Source organism: Anser anser (assembly GCF_964211835.1).
Source record: "Anser anser genome assembly, chromosome: 13".
NCBI lineage: Eukaryota > Metazoa > Chordata > Aves > Anseriformes > Anatidae > Anser > Anser anser.
The window spans coordinates 3,583,967-3,598,737 of NC_139734.1; the positions used below are offsets into that span (position 1 = coordinate 3,583,967).

Below are 14,771 nucleotides of genomic sequence, written 5' to 3' on the forward strand. Positions count from 1 at the left end.
AAGCATTTTGATTTGAATTTCCTGTAGTCATAGTCTTCTTCATGGTACTTAGAGCCATATTCTCCTCTATTAACAGCCTTCTCATCCCACAGCCCTTTTATGCTGCAACACTAATCACTTGTGCTTTGGAAGGGCATTTTGCTCAAATGCGAACAAACAACTTCTGTTAATAGGAGTGATTCCACTTAAGTCTTCCAGTGCCACAATCTGAAGGCAGCAAAGACATTTCTGCCCCCCAGGCGAGGCAACAGAGACGAACTGAGAGAAAAACTTCAAGGTTTACTTCTTAATTATGATGAGCTGCCTGTAAATTCAAGGCATGATAGTCTTGAATTGATCCCATTCTTTGTCACTGTAGGAAATGAGTACTGAAGTGGTTTCCGGGTATCAGTTTATAGTATGAACAGACTTACCGGACTGTAGCACTCTCTTTATTTCTAAAATCCCATTTCCACCTTTAATTATTTCCAACTTTGTCACTTATAAGATTCCCATTAGTGTATATATATATATTTTCTGAGGAATATCATCATTTAGTCTTGAACTCATGCTCCAAATAACAATGCAGAACATTGGTAAGAGATTTGCTCTCCTCCTTCAGACTCCCTCATACTCTTCATATGAAATCTGTGAAGCAGGTCACACTTCATTTAAAACAAACAGAACTCCTGCACTTACCAAAATGTAGTTTTTCCCTTAAAAATCACAGCAATCTCAGCTGATGATGGATAGATTGTCCAACATACCTTTGTAGTTTTCACTCTAACAGAAGACAACAGTTGCAACGAGACTCGGGAAATCTCAAGCCCTCAACGACAGAAAACAACCCTCACCAGAACACACAGGTGAGCCATCAGCTCAAGGAAATTGCTCTCATTTGTTGTGAAAAACTGGAATTACTTTCCTACCTACCTAGCTACTAGACTGGAAGTTATTAGCGGTCCTCTTACAAAATACGCCCATGTGTACCCATAAGTAATGATGTTCCAGTAAACAAAATAGAAAAATGCCTTCCACTTCCCCTTTCGTCTTCAAGTTTCATAGCACTTCTAAGAGCAAAAAAAAGTTGTTTAAAATGGTGAGAATCTGTGACACTGAAACTCAAATGCAGAATCCAAGACAAAATGAAGCCACCTAAAGAAGAGAACAAAGACCAGCACAACTCCAGCTGGAGCAATTCACCGTTGATTTATTAATGCATATCACAATTTAATGCTAGTTCCAAAAAAAGCTGTCAAGTTTGTGGATGTCACTGACACTGTTGCCACGAATCTTTCCATTAGCTTTCACAGACACAGAAAATACACAAAAAATTATAGATCACACTGTTACCCAAACTCAAGAGCTAGTGGAAGAGCACATACATGTCACTGCAAACAAGCAGTTCAGCGTTTGATTACATCAGTCAAGGCAAATTTGGAATTGTTCACATCTGCCAAAAGCACTTCTCTATCAAGAGACATCAGCAAACAGGCAGCACGGATCTGCCTGCTGCAGCCCATCTGGAACACAGCAGCAAAAGCCACTCGCCCTTTCTACTGCTCCAGCTCTGCTGCTGCGCTCCACAGCCCCACCTCACCTCTCCTCTTCCTTCTGCGCTGTTTTCAGATCACCTTCAGCATCTTTGCTTTTGCACAGGCCTACAAATGCAGCTGTTTTCCTTCCCTTCCAGTCTGTTTCTCACCGCTCCTTTCTCCCCCAGGCTCCTCTAACTGATGCCCAACCTGAGCCCACAGCTCTTCTCACAAATAAAAACAGGAGGTGGTTTCAGAGGACAGACAGCAAGCAATAACACTCTTCTACGAGCATTTTCCCTTTGTGTCCCATGATTTTCACTCCTTAAATCTCACCTGTTATTTCCCTTGCTTTTTTTTTTTTTTTTTTACCTTACAAACACTTAGGAGAAAGGGCCACTGTAGATTTTTCATAAAGTACTATCACATGCAGAAGAGGAGTGTTATTTCATTGAGGCTTTTCATTTTGAATACGTACCCGTTTGTGGTACACAGTGCCAAAAAAAAGCATTCAGCCCTGATTTAAAACTCTTCCTGAAAGGTACCATCTTCATTTTCACATGTAGGAAGTACAAACATACAACAAAAATAATAATAAAAAAGAGAGATCTAGAGAATTTTTTGTTCACTTTTATTTGGAACAAAAGACAGCTACTAGGGGTACCCTGGTAGCACTGCTGTGCCCCTTCATACAGAACATTAGGTCCCCAGTGACTTCATTTGGGAGTACAAGCCAGATCCCTAATATTCTTCTAATGCAATATTTTTAACTGATATGGTGCTTATGCTTGCAGAATGTTTTGATGCATTTACATTACATTTCTGATTTAATCTGCAGCTCTACACTTATCCCTTAGGTGTGTGGTAATCCCCACTGTTAAAAAGGCAAAGCAAAACAAAAAAGCTGAACACACACTATTTAAGCAATCTATTTTAAACAGATGTCAGAGACATATTTTATTATTCCTAAATTAGGCCATTGATCAGCAAGATGATGAGCAAAGAAGAAGATCTGCTAACCTAAAATGTGTGACTCTTATTTACACTGCATTTCCAATCAATAAGGTAAAAACATTACTAAAATATGAAGTCATGGTTTAGATTTACTGCTCCTTTCCATGTTCTGGCGTCCACCATCATTTCGCACTACAATTGTTTATACTTCATAATATCCTGCCTTTTTACGGTAACAGATTAGTACTACATTACATATGCAGAAATGGTTCCTGTATGGTCCGAATTAACAAGGTTCAACATTTTAAGCTGTAATAAAGGTTCCAGGCTTCTCTGGCTGGCTGACAGCTGTATTCTTGGTCATTACCCCAATACTAGTTCACCCTGTATTCAGGCAGCTGTTGTTATGATGAAATAAAAGCTTGCAAACACTTGCTCACAGTTTTTTTCTTTTTTTTTTTTTTTTTAAAGAACAGGTCTGCAACAGAAACATTTAAAGTCCTTTACTTATCCACAAAAAAGCACATGTGGAGGAGGAGTGGGCAATACCAATTTCTCTTGCATCATTCCTGCATTTGACCTCGAGTAATTTCTGTTAAACATAACTTGTCTCCATCTGATAACAATAGAGACAGTACATCTAGCATCCAGCATGATGATGTTCACTGAAATGTCAACAGTTACTCATGAAGAATGGGACTGGAATGACTAACACTTCAAGGCCCCTGTTTGTACTGCCTTGACGACTTAGAGCACTGGAGGAACAACTAATGATAAAACACAACGCAGCCAGAAGTCTGTGAAAAATTCTGGGTGCTGAAAACTTCAAGCAAATTTTAACATCAGCGACACAGATGTCTATCTTGTAGTACTCGCCTTCTGAGAATTCCGATATAAAATCACTTTTGTATTTGATTATTCTCATCAATTTGAGCTTAAGGCCTCAGATTAGTGTAACAGCACGTGTACATACATACAATACTACCACTACTGCTGAATACCCAAACATCAGGCTATAGGTAAAGCTATACAGCTAAAAGCCCAAAGTGCTACACGGGGAACATGTGATGGGGCTTGAGAAGCTGTTCCTTTCACTACTCACTCAAACTCCAGAAATCCAACATTTAAATAATTCAGAACATAGAAACTGTCTTCTACATCTCAGTTCCCCTCCATAACGCCCCAACCTCATTCCCAGCCGTTGAATCTAACCATCCCATTCATTCTGATTTTGTTCTGCTCAAGAGAAAATGGAAACAAGTTCAGTTCAATCTAGAAGCTTCAAAATCAAGAACAGACAAGGCTTTAGTGCTATTGGCCAGCAAATTTGGCAGAAAACAATTTCTTCTTTCAGTCTAACTGGAGCTTTAGCCGTGAAACACTGAAAACACTGGTAACATACTGACATGCAGTCAGGATCTAGCAAGGCTGGAAAGAACTGCACCCAACTAACAAGCCCATTCTGTGCAGAAGGGCAAACTTCCTTGGCTCAAGAAAAGAAGGAAAATGAAAACTTACTTCAGACAAGAAAATAAGGTCTGCTCAGCAACATGAAGACGAGAAATGTCGTGTCTTCTCGCACAGCAAAACGCTCATCACAAAGTCGTCTGTCATTTTTTCCCCCGGGGAACTTTTTATGGAGATTAATTTCTATGCCTCATTTCATTATTATTCAGGAAAGTGCTTTAGATTTCCTACCCAAATATAACACTAACAGTTAAGTTACAAACTGCATTCTAGGATGCATTTCCCCCACCATTTTAGAACTCATTTCAGCTTTTTAAACACCTTGAAATTGCTCTCAACACACAAGTTACAATAAAGGAGTTAGCATTTTTCATCCTTTGGATGGTATTTTTTCCTGACATTTAATGAACCTTGTATCGTTAATATTTCAATTTCCACTAAAGTTACATTTCTGCTGTTTTTTTGTTTCTCAAACAGGTTTTTAAATTTATTAAAGGGACGTTAAGGTAAAACCAATGGCATTTAATGCAGTGAATTAACTGAACATGTAACACCTACAAGCTATTTCAAAAGCAGAGAAGCATCTAAATTACATCTTCTGTCAAGTGTAAATACTGGTGACATTACTGTGCTACAGAATGCCAACTGCAGCCATAATTTATACACAAAGATTTCCACATTATATTAAACCAAATTTTAAGTTGGATAAGAGCTTTCAAGCAAATACCTTTCAATAAACAGAGGCCAAAACATCAACAAAGAAAAATACAGAGTTTTTCCAAAGTTTGACAGTGATAGCAGACATTAGCTTCATCCATGTGAACTAGCTTTGTAAGCCTACCAGTAGAGATGTATGTATATTTTAAAAGGACTAATATTTATGTAGTATTTAAATGTCTTAATTAAAGCATACACTCTCTCATCATAAAATGCAATGGAAAATTCTCAAGAACAGACTTAGCCAAGATGCCAAGATTGGAACATGACTAGGACCTTAAAAAGCCTCTCTGTTTTACTTAAGCAGCATGAAAAATCTTATTTTCCTTCCAATAGAAGAACCATTTAACATAATTTCCCTCTTATTTTATTCATGGAGACCCATTTACACTTTGCACTTTTATGTCCCTGTCTTAGCTAATTGTTTGACTCATGCAAAGCAGAACCATAGTGCGATGCAGCAAGGCTGGTGCACAGCTTGCAGAAGGAGGCATCGCAACATCTCCAGCACAGTGCCTGAAACACGCTACAGCAGTACTGTGGAATAATTGCACAAATATTACTACACTGTACCCTCGGCCAAGAAATAATAGAAGTAGTTGGTACACTGGGGGGGGGGGGGGGGGCAAAGTCCATCTCTAACTGATTTTAATAACTGAATGTGCCACTTACCAGTGCTTCAATGAGACTTTTGACCATTCAGAATAGCTCTCTACCTAGGAAAACCAAGACGGAGCTCTTGGTGTATGGTATCCCAGCACGGTGAAGGTGTAAAGGCACTCAATAACCCTGCCCTGGTCTGGCAGAGCTACCAGGGAGGCTGACATGCCAGTGGCTGGCTGATCCCATGGCACTGCAGAATCGCTGACATGCCTTTGGCTCAAGTACTGCTGAGACTGAAGCTAGAGTCCCACCATCCTGTTCTCCAGAGGGATCTCCATTTAGTCAACCACAAACTCGCATCATACCCAACATAAGCACAGCACTGGTAGTGAGTGATGGACTTCATAATCAGCTACATCGTTTTGAGATGTAAATCAACCTCTGTAAGGGAACAACAGTGTTAATTTAAGGTGAGCACACCTAGGATTCTAATTGGCCCTACACAATAAAAATCCCCCCAAATTCAAAATGTAATATTCTATTCCTTAGCCAAAGCCATCACAAGTCTCATCTTCAACACGATTTCTCAAGCGCAGCAAACATTCCAGTTTTTCAGACAACAACCTTTCTTCTTGTTCTCGCTCAGTAGAGCGGGCTGAAGTCAAACACCGGAATCAACACAAAGGGCTCAAATTGACTCTACAGTTTTTACATCGTGGCCTGTACTGGTAACCTCTGCATGGCTTTCGCATGTGCAGTGTGTAATAGAGCAAGGCCAGGACTTGCTAAGAGAGGAGCACGCAAATGCCAGGAATGGGAAGCTGCCGACTGGTCTCAGAGGTGAGGCAAAGCCTGGCTGCACCTCCCCTCTCAGCCCCGCTGGAGCTGCAAAAGTGTTTCCATGCCCAGTGCGTTTGTCACCTGGTGACGGTGACTACTATGCGTAAAATTGCTTACACCAGTCTTTCCTGAACCGCAGTATGTCTTTATCCCATTTTCACTAATTTCAAAGGCAGAAAACCCTTTAATTCAAATCAGTGGGACTATGATTCTGGCTTTAGCAAGAAAGCAAAACTGTATTAAAAGTCTGTTTGGCTTCATGAAAACAAACTTGGTTTTCACTACTTGTCCTGCATGTCAATATCGCAAATGGAAACAAGTAAACATAAAACATGAAACAAAACTCTCTCAATGATTCGGTAGTACAGCGAAAATAAATAATATCACATACAGAAGCACTGACTTTTTTTTTTAAAAAATATTATGACCAACAATTTCATATCAATAACTAAGCCATTAAAAATATTTTTAGAATTACAATATATCCGCTTCCCAAGTCTTCTATGATTGGCTTCAGTTACTGAGGTCCCAAGAAGCCCAGAACCATTTACTTGAGGGCAGTGGTTGTGATGCTGATTTACAAGCTACCACTTGCTGCAGTTCCATTAGATTACCGCACCGGGCTACCACGCATTAGGTGTGGTGACAGCTCCTGTACACACTGCTAAAGGCAGTAAATACAGTTTGTACTAAGAATAAAACACGCTTCCTAATACCTACGAGATTCATTCTGAAGCTGTATCGTGTTCCATCACAACATCGGGCTGGCTGGCTGAGTCGGGCAGCTGCGTCACTGAATGGTCCCAGCACCGAATTCTGCAGTTAGGTACTGATAAAAACCTCTTGGTAAATTCTGACATAATTTGGGATTTTTTATTTTATTACATATATATATTTACAAAAAGATATTACTTCTTTAGATATTGGCCAAGAAAAAATTTAAAAATGCTTTTGAAACTTTTCTAGTTTTTCATTTTACATCACCACCAAACGTGGTGTTTCTCAGTCCCAATTTTTTTATTTTCTTAATTTGTTCATGAAATAAACTTCAAATCATTCCTGGTTTTGGTTCTATTCTCAATTTTCAGGTAAAGAACTGGCATTGGACATAGGATGCCAGATCCTCCTCCACACAAAAACAACAACAGAAACACAGGAAGAAGAGGAGGAGGAAGAAAAGAGAAGAAAAAAAGAGAAAACAGAACCTTTTCCCTTAGTTTTACCATATGCACTGGACAGTTATTTCTCTGACCTGGAGGTAAGTGCTTAAGATAAGTCTTGTTTTATACCACTTGTTTTTATTAAGAAAAAAGACAACCAAAACAAACAAACAAAAAAATCCCAACCTATAGCTTCTATGCTTACCACAAAAAAAGTAAATTGCCAAGCAAAGTAAGAAAACAACAAACGAACAACAAATAAATAAAAAATAAGAAACCCAACATAACTCAATTGCTAACAGCACTGACCTTGTTGATATATTATCTAAATGAAGGCTCAAAATAGCAGTACAGTAATTTATGGTCATCTCTTGCATACTTTACAGGCTTGCATTCAGGAATGGAAACATCGACATATAAAACAATTTCTCCTGGTCTGTAGCTGATACTCTAGAAAGCTTAGTATGAATTGCTCAGAGTAGCTCAATACAGCTCACATATGCTTTGTGACTCCAAAATTCAATTTTCTAACTCGTAATCAACTACAAAAATATTACAAACTGAATATGAGCAACATTAAAAAGCAATTTCTTCTTACTATTGACTACTTATCAACTGACAACTTAGTCTGTTGAAATTAAAACAATTGGTATATTTTATGGTGATTGCTAAAGCTGCTGACCATAAGTAGAATTATTGTGCTTTATAGACTTAAAAGTCGCTTAATCTAAGCAGCCAATTTAATCCAACAGTTCCAAAGAAAGACGGCATAACTTTAAATAAAGTGTGCTAATGAAACGCTAAAAGGTTGCGCAATTGAATTATGGTTGAATTATGTCCACATTAACTCTTCCCTCCAGTATGTCTGCAGAGATAAGAATCCGCTCTGGATCCCCAATGAAACGGCACAGCACGTCACAGAAATGACGGCTATCTGTCTGCATTTACAGAAGCTCCGATGAAAGCCATCTCATCCCTTTCCTCTTGCTCCCTGCTCAAGCTATTAATTAGGGAAGCACATCGGGATCAGATCCTCAGCTTCACACTCGGTACGACTTCACCAGTACTCTGTGGACATGTGCCTCTTTACACCTCTCACCTAATGCTTTAGCTAATAAGCACCACCAAACTATTAATGCTCCAAGCAGTGTGCAAGGTTCAAACAGCAGCCAGTGGTAAAGGTAAAGCTCCCACCCTCATCTGCATGTGCTGCATCTTTGGGCATTTTTAATAACCAAAATAGCTGCTTACTACTAACCTTTACTCTTTTACACATCAAAGACGTTAGGTCCATGCTGACTCTGATTTATTGAAATCTGTGGAATTTACAGAGATCTGGAGTACAGCTAATGGGCTGACACAAGCACAAGTGTTATAATGCAATAATTACACTGTAATAGAGGTTGGCTCTCCCACGCTAGCAAGCGTGCACGAAAACGCACTGTGCAGATAAGGAACCCTTCACAGACACCACATTATTGGACAAATGCTAGAGGCATCTTTTACAACAATATGCTGAATAACTTGAGAAGATTTGCTGTACCCCAGAGAGTCCCCATGTACCTAAAAACTTCAATAATGACAAAAATTCTGTTCTGTGCAAAAACCAAAAAGGTCATCTTTGCCGAGAATAGCAGCTAGCCTATATGCTCTAAAATCCTTCTTGTCCTAGAAGAGGAAAGATCCAGGATTTGACTATTACTTTGACTACAGGGCTTTTGTTCTGTAACTAATCGGTCACTTCCATTAAAGGGAGAATGAAGAAGAAACAATACCAGGCTGGCCACGGGTAAGATCAAAGTTGTGAAGAAAACAGCTGGAAGTGGAACTGCGTGGATTTCAATTTGCTGAAATTCATGAAAGACCAGCGGGGCTAGACAAGATGATACAGAGCTCTGCAGAAGAGCTAACGAGATTTTGGATAAAGTGGGAGCTGTGAGAAAAGAGCTGGAGAAGCAATTGAGCAAAATGAAAAGAAATTAAAGTAAGGTCATAGGTGCCTCTATAGCACGGGCGTGCAGGTGAGGGATATTCAGTGGTTATGGTTTAGAAAGCACGTCAGGTAGTTATGGAAGAACTAGAGCTGTGAGCATGGTTCTGAGATGGAAGGGATCAGAATTTTGTGATGATAAAATACATAGAACAAAACAAATGCGAACAGGAACGGATAAGCACTGTGCAGAAGTGGGAGTAGGAGGAACCTGAAAAGGATCAGGAAAATGCCTCTGGTGTGTTTTCTGATTTTTTGCTTCCCCCTACTCAGCACTGGTTGGGAGCAAGGAAGCAGCTGGTGAAAAAGAAGCACCAGGAGCACCTGTCTACAGGAAGGCAGCATGATCTGCAGGAGGTAGGAAAGGCCCTGCAGCTGGTGCTGCATGGGTGTTGGACAGACTGAAAGAAGGAACATGTGTATGAGGAGTAAGGTATTACTGCTGGGGACGGCTCCAGGAAGCAGCAGGAAGGCTTCTACCTGGCCACTGGGAAGCCCATGATGAGCAACGCCTCCTCTGCCCCGTGCCTTCCCAGGACAGCCCCTGCTCCAGCTGCTGCCTGACGCCATCCGTGCAAAACGAGCCCCCAACCAGGCAGGGGCCCACAGCTCAGTTTGGGTCCCACAACTGCCCACCCATCACCTGTTACCACGGAAATGAGAGAAACTTGGGAAGTTGGGTTTACAATAATTAATATCTTGATTTAGCAGGAGAAAAACTAAAGTAATGGTAGCATTTAATTGCAGCACTCTTGGAAGGAGTGGTCAAGTTACTGACACATTACTCAAAGTGAAGTCAACGCTCATGGACGCCACCCAAGGATCTTCACCACCCAATCGCCCAACTCTCAGAGTGTCTGCAGTTAAGGTGACCCAACTCCGAGGTCTTTGGCAGACCAGGCACGTGCACAGGCTGCAGTCAGTAGTCCATTAAGGGCTACTTAAGCCACAGGAGACCTCTCTTTCAGTAGATGTTTCTTTAGAGGTCACTTTGATGCGCAACAGCCTCCCCTGCAACCCAAGCATCGTCTCGCAGCCTGTGGGCATTCACACGAATTATGCTTCAACCAACCAGCGCTTAGAGCGCAAAGTGATGCAGGAGTAACTGCATGGAAACGTCATCCAAAATTGCATTCCAAAAACTGTTCCTCTACCTACAGTCCTGAAACCGAGCTACAGAAAGGACTATTTGCTCACCACCCATTTCAGATTTAAAAACTAACATTTCCGTAATAGAACCATGAACTCTTCAAAACACGTCAAAACGCTGCCAATTGTTGAAGACGGAGATCCACTCAGACACCACAGCAGAATGTCACACCTAAGACCCCAAATGCCTTTGCTACACCTCAAAAAAAAAAAAAAAAACTAGAAAAAAGATGAGTTTATGGACTCTTCATAACCCTTGGCAAACATCTGTGTGCACTCAGTGAAATAGATACACCCAGTGCCCCACCAAGCTATGGGAAAACCAGAAAAATACATCTACAGTTTGGAACAAGCAGCAATATCTACTTAACAGAGTCTCTGAACTGGAAGGGTGCAGTAATTGCTCATCAAGGTTACAGAAAACAAGAACTGCTGGTTGAAGGCTTCCAAAGCAAGAAGCCAATACCAAGCCCAACTCAAAATGGTCATTTTGATTTCAGCATGCTTCAGACAATGTTTAACCAGAAGGGATCTTTTCCCTCCAATCTCACACACTACTCACTTGCTAAAACTCAGAAACGAGGAGAATTTTGTAGTGGAAAGTAGAAAACAACACAATAGCTTTGCACGGTAGCTTCAGCTGAAGAGATCAATACTCAACATATATCTTTGCTTTTTCTAAAACATAAAAATAAAAAATAAAAAAATCACTGCAATAGAAGGAATGCTTGTTGTCAATAATACATGGGCTGAAGTTCAAATTTGTAGTGTAGAAAAAGTATTAAAAAAAATACAAAGCTGCAGCTTAGAACCCTTTAAATACTGTTCATAGTATAAATAAAAAGTGGTAACAGAAGCACAATAGAAACTGACTTGTTTTCCCAGCACTGAGTATTTAGTAAACTTTTCTGCAGTTGAGTTTTTGTGTGTCCTCAGTATTTTACCGAAAAGTTTAATGAAAGACGGGTTCTCATTAAAAAAAACACCACTACTTGTATTCAAGTTTTTATAGGAATATATATGCATATATGTATTTCTCTAAGTCATAAAGAGTAGTTGCAACAGATCTTGTTCTTAAGACCTGTGAACTTCAGGTGAGGTAACACCACTGCAGATTCTCAGCCTTCCTCGGCCCCAAATGCCCTGTAAAGTGCTTTGGACACAGGACCACCCAGGCAGGAGGAGGCGACCAGCAGGATGCGGCCCCTGCGGCGGGACTCGCCCTGACTTGGTGCTTTCTGCAGTTGTGCGGTGCCGAACATCAGCTCTGTTCTGCTGAAACTGTGAAACGCAGCCAGCAGACGACAGACTCCAGATGAGCAGGTGGCAGACGAGAAAGCAGAAACGCCTCAAGCTCCGGCACAGGCCATCGCCTGTTTCTTATTCAGTCGCTAAAGCATTTAAAGTCCCGCTAGAACCATAGTGAGGTGCTGGCAGACACACTGAGGGATGCCAAGACAGGGCACACTGTTCCCCAGTCTGTAAAATGGGGACGGGAAATATTACTAATCACATGGAGATGACTGCTTTTCCATAATCAAAGCCCTGAGCAAACAATTAGGTAGGTGACATTATTGCTTCTGCATTTTTCAAGTAGTGTTTTCAGATTACAGTCATTTAAAAATCAAATTTGTACCATTTGGACCTGACGAGTGACGCTGAGCTAACGTCCTGCCTGCTGCAATCAGCATCGATGCCAAGGCTCAGCATTTCCTACCTCCGTAAGAAGAAAGTAGGCACTTACCTGGTCCCGAGACGACAAGGCACAGCAAAGCCGCTGCGTGTCTCCGCACACGCGTGATGGCGGGCACATGTGTGTGCAGCCGAGCTGTGCCTGTTTTTAAAACCAAGCCCTCTCTGTTTTTAAAAACTACCATTCCAAATTGTAATACCACATCGGATGAGCAATAATACATTTCCTTTGCTGCATCTTTTCTCATGTGATGCTGCCTTTATAGGGCTCTGAATACATTTCAATAGCTTTTTTATATATAGCCATCAACACAATGCATTCATTTGCTTCCACACCTGACTGCTCTGAAGAGGAAAAAGCAGTAATTGGCATTCCCACGTTCCTAAGAGAAGTTTTCTTTTTCTTTTTTTTTTTTTTGATTTATATGCATCATTTACATGTTCTCAAACATGGCAAGTGGAACGCACATCTCTCTTTAAGAAAGATCTGTACTTAAGCGCATTAATTGTAGTTATCTACCTCTTTTGAAAGACCAGCCATTCACAGCCCCAAACCCCTCGGGAACACGTTATTCGGAAAACTTTTAATCATTCCCTGAAACACACCCGTGCCACAACACACGCAAGATAACACCCACGGCGATTCCTGTATCCCCAAGCCGATACGAGCTCCTAGAAGCGAGCTGGATCGCAAATACATCAACCCCTGTGGACGATTTGCTCAATACGTGCCGGAGAGGGGAAAAACTGATTAAGTTATTAAGGAGCCGCCGCTTTCTCTGAGGAGGGGCGCTCCGGGGACAGCCCACGGCTCTGCCTGGCTCCGTCCTCGCAGCACGGGGAGGCCGCGCTCGGCATCCCCGTTCCCCTGCTCACAGCCGGAATACGGCCACAGGGGTTCGTCACGGCCAGAAACACTCGGAGGGAGGGCGGCTGGGTCGCCCAACCCCACCGGCATCGCCCTCAGGCACCGTCCCCGCGCTCCGAGCCCGGAGCGGAGCCGCCCCGCGGTCCCCGCCCGCCGCTGCAGCACCGGCCGGGGGCGGACAGCAGCTGCCGCCCGCACCGCGCCCCAACCGCAAAACAACCCCAAACCCACACCGACCCCAACCGGCACCCCCAAAACTCCCCCCCTTACCCCCTGAGGTTCCCCGCTCCGCCGCCGTGAGGCGAAGTTGGGGAGCCCGCGGCGCCGCTCCCGCCTCTCGCCCGAAACTTACCGAGCGCGGCCACCGGGCTCAACTTTCAGCGGCGCCCCCGGCTCAGCCCCGCCGACGGCTTCTCGCCCCCCATCGCCTCTAGGCGCGGTGCCCGCGTCCCGCTCCCCGGCGGTAAATCCTCTTTGCCATCGCCCCCCACCCGGAGCCCGCTGAGGGGGGCAGCGCCGGGTCCCCCCGCCGCGGCTCCGCCCGAGGTGCGAGGGGAAGCGAGGCCGGGCGCAGCCCCGCTGCCGGAGCCGCTCCTCTCAGTGTCAGCGGCACCGCCGCTCGCTGTCAGGGTGATGGATTTTTTTTTGCCTTTTTTTTTTTGCCTTCCCCCTTTTTTTTTTTTTTCGGCTCCTTCGCCGTTAATGAGCATGCCCGGGGAGATCCGCGCAGGCGCCTTCAAAGCCGCCGCGCCTCGAGTCGCCTCGCGCCGACCGCAGCCGCGGGCTGTGAGGGGAGGTGGCGGGGCCCAATGCGGGGAGCTGCCGGCGCCTCCTCACAGCCCCTCACAGCCCCCTCAGAGCCTCCTCTCATCCCCTCGCAGCCCTCTCACATCTCCCTCACAGCCCACCACAGCCCCCTCACAGCCCGGGAAGGGGGTCGAGGGGCTGCCCCCGCCTGAGGGAGCGGAGCAGGGCAGCGGAGCCCCCCCCGGCGGCTCTCCCCGCCTTCGGCAGGACGGCGGCACGCCTCCCGCTGAGGTGATTTACCTTGCGAGGCCGGCAGCGGCATCAGAGGTCGGGGCGGAAGGAGAGCTGTCGGTTCGTCGGTGCTGCTGCCGTTTCCCTAGCTGAGCTGGTGAACGCGGGGGTCCCCGGCGGCCGCCCCCGGTCCCGGAGCAGGGGAACATCTCCGTGCTGTCACCATGTAGACGCTGGGTATCCTCAGGAGGATACACACAGGCGTTAAGGTGATTACCACCTGCTTTTTTGACATATAACAGTCAAATCTGCATCTGCAGTTATTGTAAAGGTTTTTCTTTTTCCAGAAGAATCCAAGGGACTGGGAATAGTGCGCTTCCCAGCCTGGACCCTGCCTATCAGGCGGTCTCCAGCCTGAGCCCATGTTGCATCCACACACCTGTCAACCCCTTAAAAAACCACTGTGGTCACCTATGTTGCTTAGCCTGTGTATTCAGCAACAGGGGACACAAGAATAAATCTGCAACTCCTGTTATTTCTTTTCGTATAAAGAAGGCGTAGGATGTCCGCATAGATAACCTTAAGTCCAGTTCCTCTTCCTACTCTGGTCCAGGGATATATTTCACTTAGGAAGTTGGCTTATGTTGTTTACATAAATATTTGTAGGAAAAAAATTATAAAGGGAACTTAAAAACTGTTTTTTAAGTAAAAAGAAATTATGATTTTGCCAACAGAATGTGTTGCAGTGCATACATAAAATAGAATTAGCCAGGTAAGGCCATCCATGATTCCAACATACTGCTAGTATGGAAATTTTCTGTCATTTTTAATCTTTGCTC

The 14,771-nt window shown here is 43.6% G+C and overlaps 1 protein-coding gene across 4 annotated transcripts in view; it reads right to left on the reverse strand.

Annotated features, from left to right (window-relative positions):
• TENM1 (teneurin transmembrane protein 1) overlaps positions 1–14,174 on the reverse strand; it is a 332,069-nt gene extending 317,895 nt beyond the window's left edge. For 2 of the 4 annotated variants that reach the window (XM_083797988.1, XM_083797990.1), the window contains exon 1: positions 13,307–13,985. The gene's annotated coding sequence lies outside the window, so the exon portion shown is untranslated. The other 2 variants (XM_083797987.1, XM_083797989.1) reach the window with 2 other exon arrangements.
• Positions 14,175–14,771: the final 597 nt, after the last annotated feature.